Source organism: Amblyraja radiata, chromosome 19 (genome assembly GCF_010909765.2).
Source record: "Amblyraja radiata isolate CabotCenter1 chromosome 19, sAmbRad1.1.pri, whole genome shotgun sequence".
Lineage (NCBI taxonomy): Eukaryota > Metazoa > Chordata > Chondrichthyes > Rajiformes > Rajidae > Amblyraja > Amblyraja radiata.
Window position 1 is genome coordinate 46,311,611 of NC_045974.1, and position 12,788 is coordinate 46,324,398.

Sequence of the window (12,788 nt, forward strand, 5' to 3'; positions counted from 1 at the left end):
AGAGAGAGAGAGAGAGAGAGAGAGAGAGAGAGAGAGAGAGAGAGAGAGAGAGAGAGAGAGAGAGAGAGAGAGAGAGAGAGAGAGAGAGAGAGAGAGAGAGAGAGAGAGAGGCACACACAGAGACAGAGAGAGGCAGAGATAGAGAGAGAGTGCTGGAGTAACTCAGCATGTCAGGCAGCATCTGTGGAGAAGATAGACACAAAGTGCTGGAGTAACTCAACGGGACAGGCAGCATCTGTGGAGAGAAGGAATGGGTGACATTTTTCGTCGAGACCCTTCTTTGGTTTAATTTAGTTTAGAGATGCAGCGCGGAAACAGGTCTTTCGGCCCGCGGAGTCCGCGCCGACCACCGATCATCCAACGCACATTAGGGACAATTTAACAATTTTACGGAGGCCGATTAATATTCCAACTCTGAACGTCTTTGAAATGTTGGAGGAAATGGAGCACCCGGAGTAAAAACCCACGCAGGTCAAGGGGAGAACGTACAAACTCCGTACAGACAGCACCCATGGTCAGGATCGAACCCGGGTCTGGCGGTGAGGCAGCAACTGTACCACTGCACCACTGTGCCGCGCAAAATTAAATAACGGTTTCCTCCACCAAATATGTGCTAGTAATGTGCTGTTTGCCAGCTACTTGACCCGCTGTGTTCCCCTCCTGCATGGTTTAGGAGCCGTTGCTGTGGACGGAGAGACGGGGACTTGAGCAGCCATTGAGGGCGGCCAAGGTGACGGTGAGCCCCCCCCCCCCCCCCCCCATCTGCTCTGTGAGCTCGAGCTTCGAGGGGCTGAGCTTTGATGGAGGACCACATGACGGGGCACAACAAGGAGAAGCGTTATGAGTGTGACGTGTGTAGCAAGGCCTGGCAATGCCCGAGCGAGCTGGAGATCCACCGGCGGGTGCACACAGGAGAACGCCCCTTCAACTACTCGGAATGTGGCAAGAGCTTCACCCGCTACAGCAACCTGCTGCGGCACAACCGCATGCACAGCAGTGAGCGGCCCTTCATCTGCTCTGACTGCGGCAAAGGCTTCTAGTCATTGCCGGACCTGAAGAGGCACAGGCTCCTGCACACCCGGGAACGACCCTACACCTGCAACGACTGTGGCAAGGGCTTCATCCTCTCCAGCTACCTGCTGGTGCACCAGTGCACCCACACCGGCGGGCGTCCGTACACCTGCGCTTAGTGCGGCAAGGGCTTCACCCAGTCCAGTCAGCTACTGGTGCACCAGCGCAACCACACCGGTGAGCGTCCCTACACATGCGCCCAGTGCAGCAAGGGCTTCACTTGCTCCTACAAGCTGCTGTCCCACCAGTGCACCCACACCGGGGAGCGCTCCTACACCTGCAGCGACTGCGGCAAGGGCTTCACCCAGTCCCACAGCCTGCTGGAGCACCAGCACACCCACACCAGCGAGCGTCCCTACACCTGTGCCCAGTGCGGCAAGGGCTTCACTTCCTCCAGCAAGCTGCTGGTGCACCAGCGCAACCACACCGGTGAGCGTCCCTACACATGCGCCCAGTGCGGCAAGGGACTTCACCCACTCCACCTATCTGCTGTCCCATCAGCGGGTGCACGCCGGCGACCGTCCCGTCCCCAGCCCGGTGTGTGGAGAGCGCTTTGCCATGGCCTCACATGCCCTGTCTCACCAGCGCGTGCACACCAGTGGCCAGCCCTACGACTGCCCGTACTGCGGTGTGGAGTTTAACAGCTTGCGGGGGCTGCGGCAGCACTGGCGGACTCACGCCGGCAAGCAGCTGCTCCTGCTGTGACAAGAGAGCATTGCATATATTTCTGGTCACTTCATTACAGGAAGTGTGAAGCCTGCGTAATAAGATGTGCTTCTTTCAAGGCCATAAAGAAGCCAAGATTGAAAAAAATAGCTGTCGCTCCAGAGATAAGTAATAACTTGTTATTGGATGAGCTTGATTTGAACCCAGCTTTTCCGATATTCTGACAGGCTACAGAATCTTTCAGTCATGCCATATTCAGACTTGGTAGGAGTGTTTTACTGATAACGAAAATGTATAATTGCGCTAACCTTTTGTTCTGAGAGTGGAGCCCGAGAAGCACTGAGCAACGTTTGTGCTCTTTGTAGATCTTGCCACTCCCGTCTGACGAATCAATTAAAGATTTCCATGGTTTACCTTTTACATTTTTGTTGCTATCTGCTTTTTAAGAAACAAACTTTGACAAGGTGACACACAAGCTGGAGAGACAGCAGTGTCCAGACCCGACATGTTGCCTGTCCATTCCCCTCCAAAGCAAAGATCCTAGAGGAGCAAGATAGACCACTCCTCCGAAATTCAATGGACTGACGTGTAGTACGTGACGGAACGTCACGGCCGCCATTTGTTTGTGCCAAACGTGACTTCCGGTATGCCTCCCACTGTGCACTCCACTCTATCGTCTGGTGTAATCAGTGTTGTAGGGAACAGTGTTTGATTTAGCGCATCTATCACATCACATATTTTAGTTAATTTTATTGTAAATGTTTTCCCCGTTCCCCCATTTCCCTCCTATCTTTCCTCCCCAGCCGCCACCTTTCCGTAGTTTCCCTTTCATTGTATTGTGCAGTTTCCCTTCTATTGCTTTAACACACACTGTGCACAAAATTTAATTTAACTTATATATATTTACTAGACTACGTGTGACCCGTTGGGTCCCAGCATCACACAGGACACTGGTCATCCAACGCAATATTCCACCTCTCCACCAATTCTAATATTGGTGGCCAGTTGGGGGGGGGGGGGGGGCTTTCTGGAGCGCTAGTATGGGTGTTGTGGGCTGAAGGGACTGGTTTCCAGAGGGCTAGTATGCAAATTGTGCGCCAAATGGATTCTTGGGCTGGCGTCTCAGTCAATCAAGCCTGTTGTGCTGGGAACTCTCTCACTCACTCACGGCTGGTGGGCTGGTAGTTGACTCACGGGTAATCCTTGAAATTCTATTTCAAGCGGGGTATAAGGCCACCAAATTCAAGTGCAGTTTCTTACCACTTCTAGCAGGGTGCAAGGCCACCAAATTCAAGTGCAGTTTCATACCATTTGAAGTAGGGTGCAAAGCCACTAAAGACAGCGAGTCGTGACCTCTCCCTCCTCCATCTTGCACCCACATTTCCGGCTTTATAACCCCTCCCCCCCCACCGGAAAAGGTGTGGCTTTCATGGAGTGATTGACAGGAGAAAGATTCTCAACATTTTTTTAAAAACGAATAACATTTTTATTTTTCATTGATGGGAAGAATTCGCTGCATCTGCTCAGCAGAGGGTGACTGAGTAAGATGGCCAAAAATCACAGCCGTAAGTGGTAGCGTTTTATCTAAAATCAATATACAATGCAAACAGGAAGTAAGTGCATTTACAGTAGTAACTTCAAGCCAAAGCACCCAAGCCACCATTTGCAGTAAGTAGTGTGTTTCAACTTCATACCACCATCAGCAGTAAGAGATGCATTTCAACTTCAAGTCAAAGCAACCAAGCCACCATTTGCAGTAAGTAGTGCCTTTCAACTTCAAGCCACACCCAAGCCATCATTTGCAGTCAGTAGTGCCTTTCAACTTCAAGCCAAAGCTCCCAAGCCTCCATTTGCAGTAAGTAGTGCCTTTCAACTTCAAGTCAAAGCTCCTAAGCCACCATTTGCAGTAAGTAGTGCCTTTCAATTTCATGCCACCATTTGCAGTAAGTGGTGTATTTCAACTTCAAGCCACACCCGCCACCATTTGCAGTAAGTACTGCCTTTCAACTGCAAGCCAAAGCACCCAAGCCATCATTTGCAGTAAGTAGTGCCTTTCAACTTCATGCCACCATTTGCAGTAAGTAGTGCCCTTCAACTTCAAGTTACAATTTGTAGTAAGTAGTACCTTTCAACTTCAAGCCAATGCACCCACGCCCCCCATTTGCAGTAAGTGCCTTGCAACTTCAAGCCACACCCAAGCCATCATTTGCAGGAAGTATTGCCTTTCAACAAGTCAAAGCTCGCAAGCCACCATTTGCAGTGAAAGTGCCTTTCAACTTCAAGCCAAAGCAACCAATCCACCATTTGCAGTAAGTAGTGCCTTTCAACTTCATGCCACCATTTGCAGTAAGTGGTGTCTTTCAACTTCAAGCCACACCCAAGCCACCATTTGCAGTAAGTAGTGCCTTTCAATTTCAAGCCAAAGCAACCAAGCCATCATTTGCAGTAAGTAGTAGATTACAATCCGGTAGGCGGCGCGACTCTCGTCAGCAGCGGCCTCTGCAGTCCGTCTGCGTTTTTATTATTTTATGTCTATGCTTTTATGTAGTTTTTGTTATTTTTTGTTGGGGTATGTGTGTGGGGGGGGGGGGGGTGGGGGTGGTGGGGGGGGGGAGGGGGTAACTTTTAAATCTCTCCCTGTACGGGAGACCCGACCTTTTCTTTGTCGGGTCTCCTTTGTCGTTGGGGCTGCAACGAGGAGCGGCCTCCAACAGGAAGACCGGGGGCTGTGGTGCCGACTATTCACCTCACCGTCGCGGAGCTGGCCGAGTCCAGAGCGGGTGGAGCTGTGGTGGACGCTGCTGCGGCCCGACCCCCGGAGTTTCGGTGGCTGCAACTGCGGGTTTGGCGGACAGTGACACCGGGAGTCCGTGGGTCCCTGGAGGGAGACCGCTTTTCGGGGCTTCCGCAACGGCGACTTCTCCCGCCCGAGTTGCGGGGTTGAAGAGCACCTGAGCGGGGCTTTACAGCACCGCCCCGCGCGGCTTGGAATGGCTGCGGGTCTCTGCGAGCGCGCGCCGGGGGCTCTAACATCAAGACCCGGTGTGCGACCTTGCATCACCCGGCGTGGCTTTAATGGCCACGGGACAATTCGCCATCGCCCGCCGGGGGCTTTGACTTTGACTCTGACATCGGGGGGGAGTGCAGTGGAGAGAAAAGTTTTTTTGGCCTTCCATCACAGCAATGTGATGGATGTTTATGTAAATTATGTTGTGTCTTGTGTTTGTAATGTATGGCTGCAGAAACGGCATTTCGTTTGGACCTCAAGGGGTCCAAATGACAATAAATTGAATTGTATTGTATTGTATAATTGTATTGTAGTTCCTTTCAACTTCAAGCCAAAGCAACCAATTTGCAGTAATAGTGCCTTTCAACTTCAAGCCAAAGCTCCCAAGCCACCATTTGCATTAAGTAGTGCCTTTCAACTTCCTGCCACCAATTGCAGAAAGTAGTGCCTTTCAATTTCAAGACACACCCAAGCCAAGCCAAGCCAACCAGGGGAGGGGGGGGGGGGGCGCTTTCTGGAGCGCTAGTATGAACCATTTTAGAACCAATAGACATTTTTTTGCAAGATTTAGAACCAATAGAGACACTTTTTGCAAGCTTTAGAACCGATAGAGACACTTTTTGCTAGCTTTAGAACCAATAGACATTTTTTTTGCAAGCTTTAGAACCAATAGACATTTTTTTGCAAGCTTTAGAACCAATAGACATTTTTTTTGCAAGGTTTAGAACCAATAGTCTTTTTTTTTTGCAAGCTTTGGAACCAATAGATATTGTTTTGCAAGTTTAGAACCAATATACATTTTTTTTGCAAGCGTTAGAACCAATAGGGACACCTTTTGCAAGCTTTAGAAGCAATAGAGACACTTTTTGCTAGCTTTAGAACCAATAGACATTTTTTTGCAAGCTTTAGAACCAATAGACATTTTTTTGCAAGCTTTAGAACCAATAGACATTTTTTTTGCAAGCTTTAAAACCAATATATATTTTTTTGCAAGCTTTAGAACCAATAGACATTTTTTTTGCAAGTTTATAACCAATAGACATTTTTTGCAAGAATTAGAACCAATATACATTTTTTGCAAGCTTTAGAACCAATAGACACATTCTGCAAGCATTTTAGAATCACTAAGGGCACTTACATTTGAGTAGACATGTGTTCAGTGTTATTCACAGCTCAGAGAAACGTGACCCTCTGCCTTCCTCCATCTTGAAGAGACTGCGTGGCACACCACTTCCTGGTTTTATAGTCCCTCCCCCCTGCCGCCAGCGGGGGCAGCAGAGAGAATGGGGAATTTTGTAAAAACATTAATATCTCCGTCATTTCTAATCGACGGGTAAAATCCTCCGCACACGTGCGGCGGAGGGGGGCTCTGAGCGAGGTGGCCAGAAATGACGGCCGTAGGTGACGGCGTTCTCTCGGTAATCGCAGCACAGATGGCCAAAACCGGTCAAGAACAGACTTTTAGTAATATAGATATCACAATATATACATATACATACATATTTGTATGCACACACATATATACACACACATTGATTGATACAAATACATCGATAGATGCTCCTGAACACATCCTCGCCACTCCGTTGATGCCCAGTGCACTCAAGGCTTTGTAGAGCGATTGCCTTACAAAACCTCTGCAGCCAACCTCGATGGGCATACACCTTGCCTTCCAGCACTGCTTGCAGCAATCTATGACCAGTTCTTCATACTTGGCCATCTTCCTCTCGTGGGCCTCCTCTAGACGGTCCTCCCACGGTACAGTCAGTTCCAACAAGACGATGTTTTTGGTCGCCTCTGAGTCCAGGAGGATATCTGGCCTCAGGGTGGTCGTGGCAATGTGCCGTGGGAACTTCAGCTGTTTCACCAGGTCTACGGAAGCTGCCAGTCCTGCACAGTTGCCAGGATTCCTGACTGATTCCTGGCTGCTGTGGTTCTTGGCAGCTGCACTCCGGCCTTCACGAATGTGATCATCTGGGTGGTGGGGCGTTCTCGTCTGCAGCTGCTGATTCCCATGCTGATGGCTTCTGCAATGGGTTTAAGAACCTGGTCGTGACGCCATGTGTACCGGCCCTGCCCAAGAGCCTTTGGGCAACAACTCAGGATGTGTTCCAACGTCCCCTTGCCTGAGCATTGCGGGCAATCTGGAGATTCCGCTTTGCCCCAGATGAAGAGATTCAATGGGCTGGGCAGGACATCATGCACTGCCTGGACCAGGAACTTGATGCGCTGTGGTTCAGCCTGCCAGAGCTCAGTCCATGTGACTTTTTGGTCCATGACCTGCTCCCACCTTGTCCAGACTCCCTGCTGCCTCAATCCAACTGCTCTGATAGACCTCTCCTCCTCCACCACTTCCCCCTGGACCCGTCTGCGCCTCTCCTTCCCCTTGGCCTTGTCAAACTGGGGAGATGGGAAGATTCCCAGGCCTGCTCTTCCCCGAGTCACTGCTCCCACCAGGACTCTGTGGCGTATCCGGGACTCTGCTTCGCCGGCTCTCCACTTCCTCCCAGTTTTCACCTCCACCCCTGCTTGAGCCACCTTGGGGTCGCTGGAGTCCCTGTACAGCATCACCTCTCTGGCCCGAGTCACTTTAAACTCCTCCTCCAGGGACTTCAGGAGCTGGATCTTGGTGTTATTTCCGTAAAGGGCGATGCTGCTAAGGCTCCTGGGCAGTCCCAGCCACCTTCTGAGAAAGCTGCTGACTTTCCTCTCAGATTCAGATTCATGATTCAGATTCAACTTTAATTGTCATTGTCAGTATACAGTACAGAGACAACGAAATGCAGTTAGCATCTCCCTGGAAGAGCGACATAGAATATGATTTCAATAAATAAAACTATTTACATGTATACAGACATAGTGTTTTTCCTATGGGAGGAGTGTCCGGGGGGGGGGCTGATTGGCAGTCACCGAGATACATTGTTGAGTAGTGTGACAGCCGCAGGGAAGAAGCTGTTCCTGGACCTATTGGTCCGGCAACGGAGAGATCTGTACCGCCTCTCGGATGGTAGGAGGGTAAACAGTCCATGGTTGGGGTTAGAGCAGTCCTTGGCGATGCTGAGCGCCCTCCGCAGACAACGCTTGCTTTGGACAGACTCAATGGAGGGGAGCGAGGAACCGGTGATGCGTTGGGCAATTTTCACCACCCTCTGGAATGCCTTCCGGTCGGAGACAGAGCAGTTGCCATACCACACTGTGATACAGTTGGTAAGGATGCTCTCGATGGTGCAGCGGTAGATGTTCACCAGGAACTGGGGAGACAGATGGACCTTCTTCAGTCTCCTCAGGAAGAAGAGACGCTGGTGAGCCTTCTTGATCAGAGTTGAGGTATTGTGGGTCCAAGAGAGGTAATTGGAGATGTTGACCCCCAGGAACCTGAAGCTGGAAACACGTTCCACCTCCGTCCCGTTGATGTGGATGGGGGTGTGTGTGCCGCCCCTAGAGTTCCTGAAGTCTACAATGAGCTCCTTGGTCTTCTTGAAGTTAAGGGCCAGGTTGTTGTCAGCGCACCATGCTGCTAGGAGCTGGACCTCCTCCCTATAGGCTGACTCATCGTTGTTGCTGATGGGGCCAATCACCGTTGTATCATCTGCATACTTGATGATGGTGTTAGTACCATGTACAGGTGTGCAGTCGTAGGTGAAGAGGGAGTAGAGGAGGGGGCTCAGCACACAGCCCTGTGGAACGCCGGTGTTCAGGGTGAGGGTTGAAGAGGTGTGCTTGTCTAACCTAACAGACTGGGGTCTGTTGGTTAGAAAGTCCAGTATCCAGTTGCAGAGGGATAGGTCGATGCCCAGGTCACCGAGTTTGGTGATCAGTTTAGAGGGTATAATGGTGTTGAATGCTGAGCTGTAATCGATGAACAGCATTCTTATGTAAGTGTCTCTGTTGTCGAGGTGGGAGACGGTGGAGTGAAGTGCCGTTGAGATGACATCCTCCGTACTCCTATTCTTGCGGTAGGCAAACTGATGGGGATCCAATGTGGGGGGTAGGCAGCCTGTGAGGTGTGCCAGGACCAGCCTCTCGAAGCACCTGGTGATGATGGGGGTAAGTGCAACTGGGCGGAAGTGGTTGAGGCTTGCCGCAGTGGAGTGTTTTGGTACCGGCACAATGGAGGTGGTTTTAAGGCACGTGGGGACAACTGCTTAGGCAAGTGACAGGTTGAAGATGTCAGTCCAGACGTCTGTCAGCTGCGCAGCACAGGCCCTGAGGACGCGCCCGGGGATGCCGTCAGGGCCAGCAGCCTTACGTGCATTAGTCCTACTCAGTGCCACGTACACGTCGTAGGGGGTGAGTGTGAGGGGTTGGTGATCAGCAGGGAGCACAGCCTTGATGGCTGTCTCTAGATTGTGCCTGTCGAAGCGGCCATAGAAGTGGTTAAGCTCCTCAAGGGAGGAGGCGTAGCTGGATGTGGGGGTGGTGTTGGTGGGTCTATAGTCCGTGATGGCCTGGATGCCTTGCCACATGCGTCGGGGGTCGGAGTTGTTGTTGAAGTGCTCCTCAATCTTGAGCTTATGGCAGTGCTTGGCCTTCTTGATGCCCCTCTTCAGGTTAGCCCTGGATTAACTGTAGGCTCGAGCATTGCCTGACCTGAAAGCGGTGTCCGAAGGTACACAAAAATGCTGGAGAAACTCAGCGGCTGCAGCAGCATCTATGGAGCGAAGGAATTAGTTGACGTTTCGGGCCGAAACCCTTCTTCAGAATGATGGGGGGTGGGGGGGGGGGGGGGGGGGGGGGGGGGGGGGGGTGGGGGGGGAGAAGGAAGGAAAAAGGGAGGAGGAGGAGCCCGAGGGCGGGGGGATGCGAGGAGACAGCTCGAGGGTTAAGGAATGGGAGGAGACAGCAAGGGCTAGCAAAACTGGGAGAATTCAACGTTCATGCTGCTGCACCCGTTGAGTTTCTCCAGCATTTTTGTGTACCTTTGATCTTCTAGCATCTGCAGTTCCTTCTTAAACACTGAAAGCGGTGTCCCGTGCTTTCAGCAGTAGCCTGACCCCGCTGTTCATCCATGGCTTCTGATTCGGAAATGTGGTCACCCGTTTGAGGGAAGTGGCACTATTGATGGTGGAGTTTATAAAGTCCAGAACAGAGGATGTGTAGGAATCAATGTCCGTGTGGGAGTCAAGGGTGGCCTGGGCTGCAAACGCCTTCCAGTCAGTGTTTCCAAAACACTGCTGAAGTGTGGATTCCGCTTCCTCTGACCAGACTTTAATTGTCCTCACAGTGGGTTTAACCCGTCTGATGAATGGGGAGTACTTAGGGAGCAGGAACAATGAGAGGTGATCAGACTGACCAAGGTGGGGGAGGAGGACTACTTTGTAAGCTTCAGCCATGTTAGTGTAGACTTTGTCCAGTGTCTTGTCTACTCTACTGGGGAAGGATACATGTTGGTGGAATTTGGGGAGTACAGTCTTCAGGTTGGAGTGATTGAAGTCTCCCGCAACAAGGAAGGCTGCCTCGGGGTTATGCGTCTGTTGTTTGCTAATGGCAGTATGCAGCTCTTTCATTGCAAGCTTGGCATTAGCATCAGGAAGGATACAGGGTGCAGTCACAACAGTGGAGGTAAACTCTCTGGGCAGATAGAACGGTCTGCATCTAACCAAGGGGAACTCAAGGTTAGCTGAGCAGTGACTCTCGATGATGGTGGAGTCCGTGCACCATGCTTTATTTAAATAAATGCACAGACCCCCACCTCCGGTCTTACCGGAGTCTGTTGTCCTGTCCGCTCGGAGTAAATGACGCACCGGTAGCTGGATGGCGCTATCAGGAACGTCGATGTTGAGCCAAGTTTCCGTGAAGATCAGGATGTTGCAGTCTTTGATCCAGTTGTGGGAGGTGATCCTTAGCCGGAGTTCGTCCATTTTGTTTGCCAGTGAGCGCACGTTGGCGAGGAAAAGGCTAGGAATCGCTAGCCTGTGTGGGGCTAGCTCTAACCTGGCCTTTAACCCACCTCTGCGTCCCCGGTGGTGCTTTCGTAGGCGTCGCCGTCTGTTGGTGCTTCCTGCAGGCCGAACTGGCTTGGTGCGCGCTGGTGTTCTGCCGCTCTGTTCCTCCGAATCTCCGTGGCTCCGGTGGCGGTCTCCAGCCCCGTGGCTCAGCTGGCGTTCTCCAGCCCCGCGGCTCCGCTGGCGTTCTCCAGCCCCGCGGTTCCGCTGACGGTCTCCAGCCCCGCGTCTCCGCTGGTGGTCTCCAGCCCCGCGTCTCCGGTGCTCCGTTGCTCTGACGAGCTCAGGAGCAAGACGGATATCGCCCAGAAAGTTGTTGCAGCCACAGGAACCGAAGTCCAGAAGTTCCTGTCGGCTGTACGAAATGGATACAAGACTGCTCCGTGTGAGCAGCCTTGAAACAGGTTGGGGAATTGTCGCTATTTTTCCCATTCTTGGGAGACACGGGGCGTCACGATGTGCCCGCGCCGCCGCCATTTTACAATCTCTCTACGATGGATATTGGGACTTCGTAGACAAGCAGTGGCCAGAGTATCCTTGGCAGGATACCATGCTGGTAAATCCATGCTTTGAGCTTGCCGGGAAGCCACAACCGGTCCACTGCTCTCAACCAACTCTCCAGCTCCTGACAGGTTGCCTGGACAGACGCTGTATCCTTCAGGCTGCTGTTAAACACCTTGTCAAGACTCTTCACTGGCCTTTCGGAGACAGTTAGGATTGATGTCCCTGCGATGCTGAAGCGGAACCTGTCCATGACTTTGCCCTTCTTCAGCACCAGTGACCTTGATTTTCCGGGCTTAAACCTCATCATTGCCCATCCAATCAGCTTCTCCAACCCCTGCAGGATCCACCTGCTTCATGGCACTGACTCAGTAGTGACAGTCAGGTCGTCCATGAAGGCTCTGATTGGTGGTTGGCGCATTCCTGACTTGGTCCGAGGGCCCCGGCACTGGCTCAGCAGACTTGACGATCATGTTCATCGCCAAGGCAAAAAGGATCACAGAGATGGTACAGCCTGTGATGATCCCAACCTCCAGTCTGTGCCACTCTGATGTTACTGACCCTGATGAGACTCTCATGCTGAACTGGTTGTAATAGTCCAGGATGAGATCTGCCACTTGGCCCGCGGGGCACATGATGCTTGGCCATGACTGTCTGGATCAGCTTGTGCGGGGTGGAGCCGTAGGCGTTGGCCAGGTCAAGCCAGAGCACTGTCAGGTCTCCCTTGTTCTACCTGGCTTCTCTGATGAGCTGGGTCACCACTCCCGTGTGCTCTAGACACCCCGGCACTCCAGATAAGCCTCCCTTTTGCACTGAGCTGTCGGTGTAACCATTGCTGGAGAGGAAGTTGGTCAGCCGCCTCGCCACTATGCTGAAGAAAATCTTGCCTTCAACACTTAGCAAGGAGATGATTATGAACTGATCGATCTTCTTAGAATCTTCCTCCTTTGGGACCCAGACTCCTTCAGCGAATCGCCACTGCTGCCCCATTTTTCCTCTCCTCCAGATGACTTTCAGGATCTTCCACAGCCATTTCAGTAACAAGGGGCAGTTCATGTAGACCCTGTAGGGGACTCTGCTCGGGCCAGAGGCTGAGCCAGCTCTTGCTCTCTTCACAACGTCCTGGGCCTCTTTCAGGAGTGGCTCTCTACTATCAAACTCCTTGATAGGTGGAGGTGGTTTTATCAGGATGTTGCACTGGCCCAGCTCCTGCTGTAGGTCGTCTGGATGTGCCCGTCGATCTCCTCCTTAGAGCAAGCCAAACTCCCACTGCACTTCTGCCCGAGTAGTTGTTTGGTGAAGCCGAAGGGGTTGGCTATGAAGGATGCTCGCTTCCTGGCTCTTTCCTTCCAGCGTCTCCGGTGCCACTCAGCTCTATGGAGGGTCATCAGCTTCTTCCTCAGGATGGTTCACAGCTCAGCCAAGAGGGGACGTTGCTCTTCGCTGGCCTCTTTATACAGCTTCTTGAGGGACTTCAGCTCCTGCCGGATCTTGTGGATCTTCGTTGCTCGTTAGTTCATGGTGAAAGGTGTTCTGGCCGGCTTCTTCTCCAATGCTCCAAACCTTTCCACTGCTAGGCTGATGATGATTGTCGTCAT

At 51.9% G+C, this 12,788-nt stretch overlaps 1 pseudogene; it reads right to left on the reverse strand.

Annotated features, from left to right (window-relative positions):
• LOC116984203 overlaps positions 1 to 12,788 on the reverse strand; it is a 29,865-nt pseudogene extending 17,077 nt beyond the window's left edge.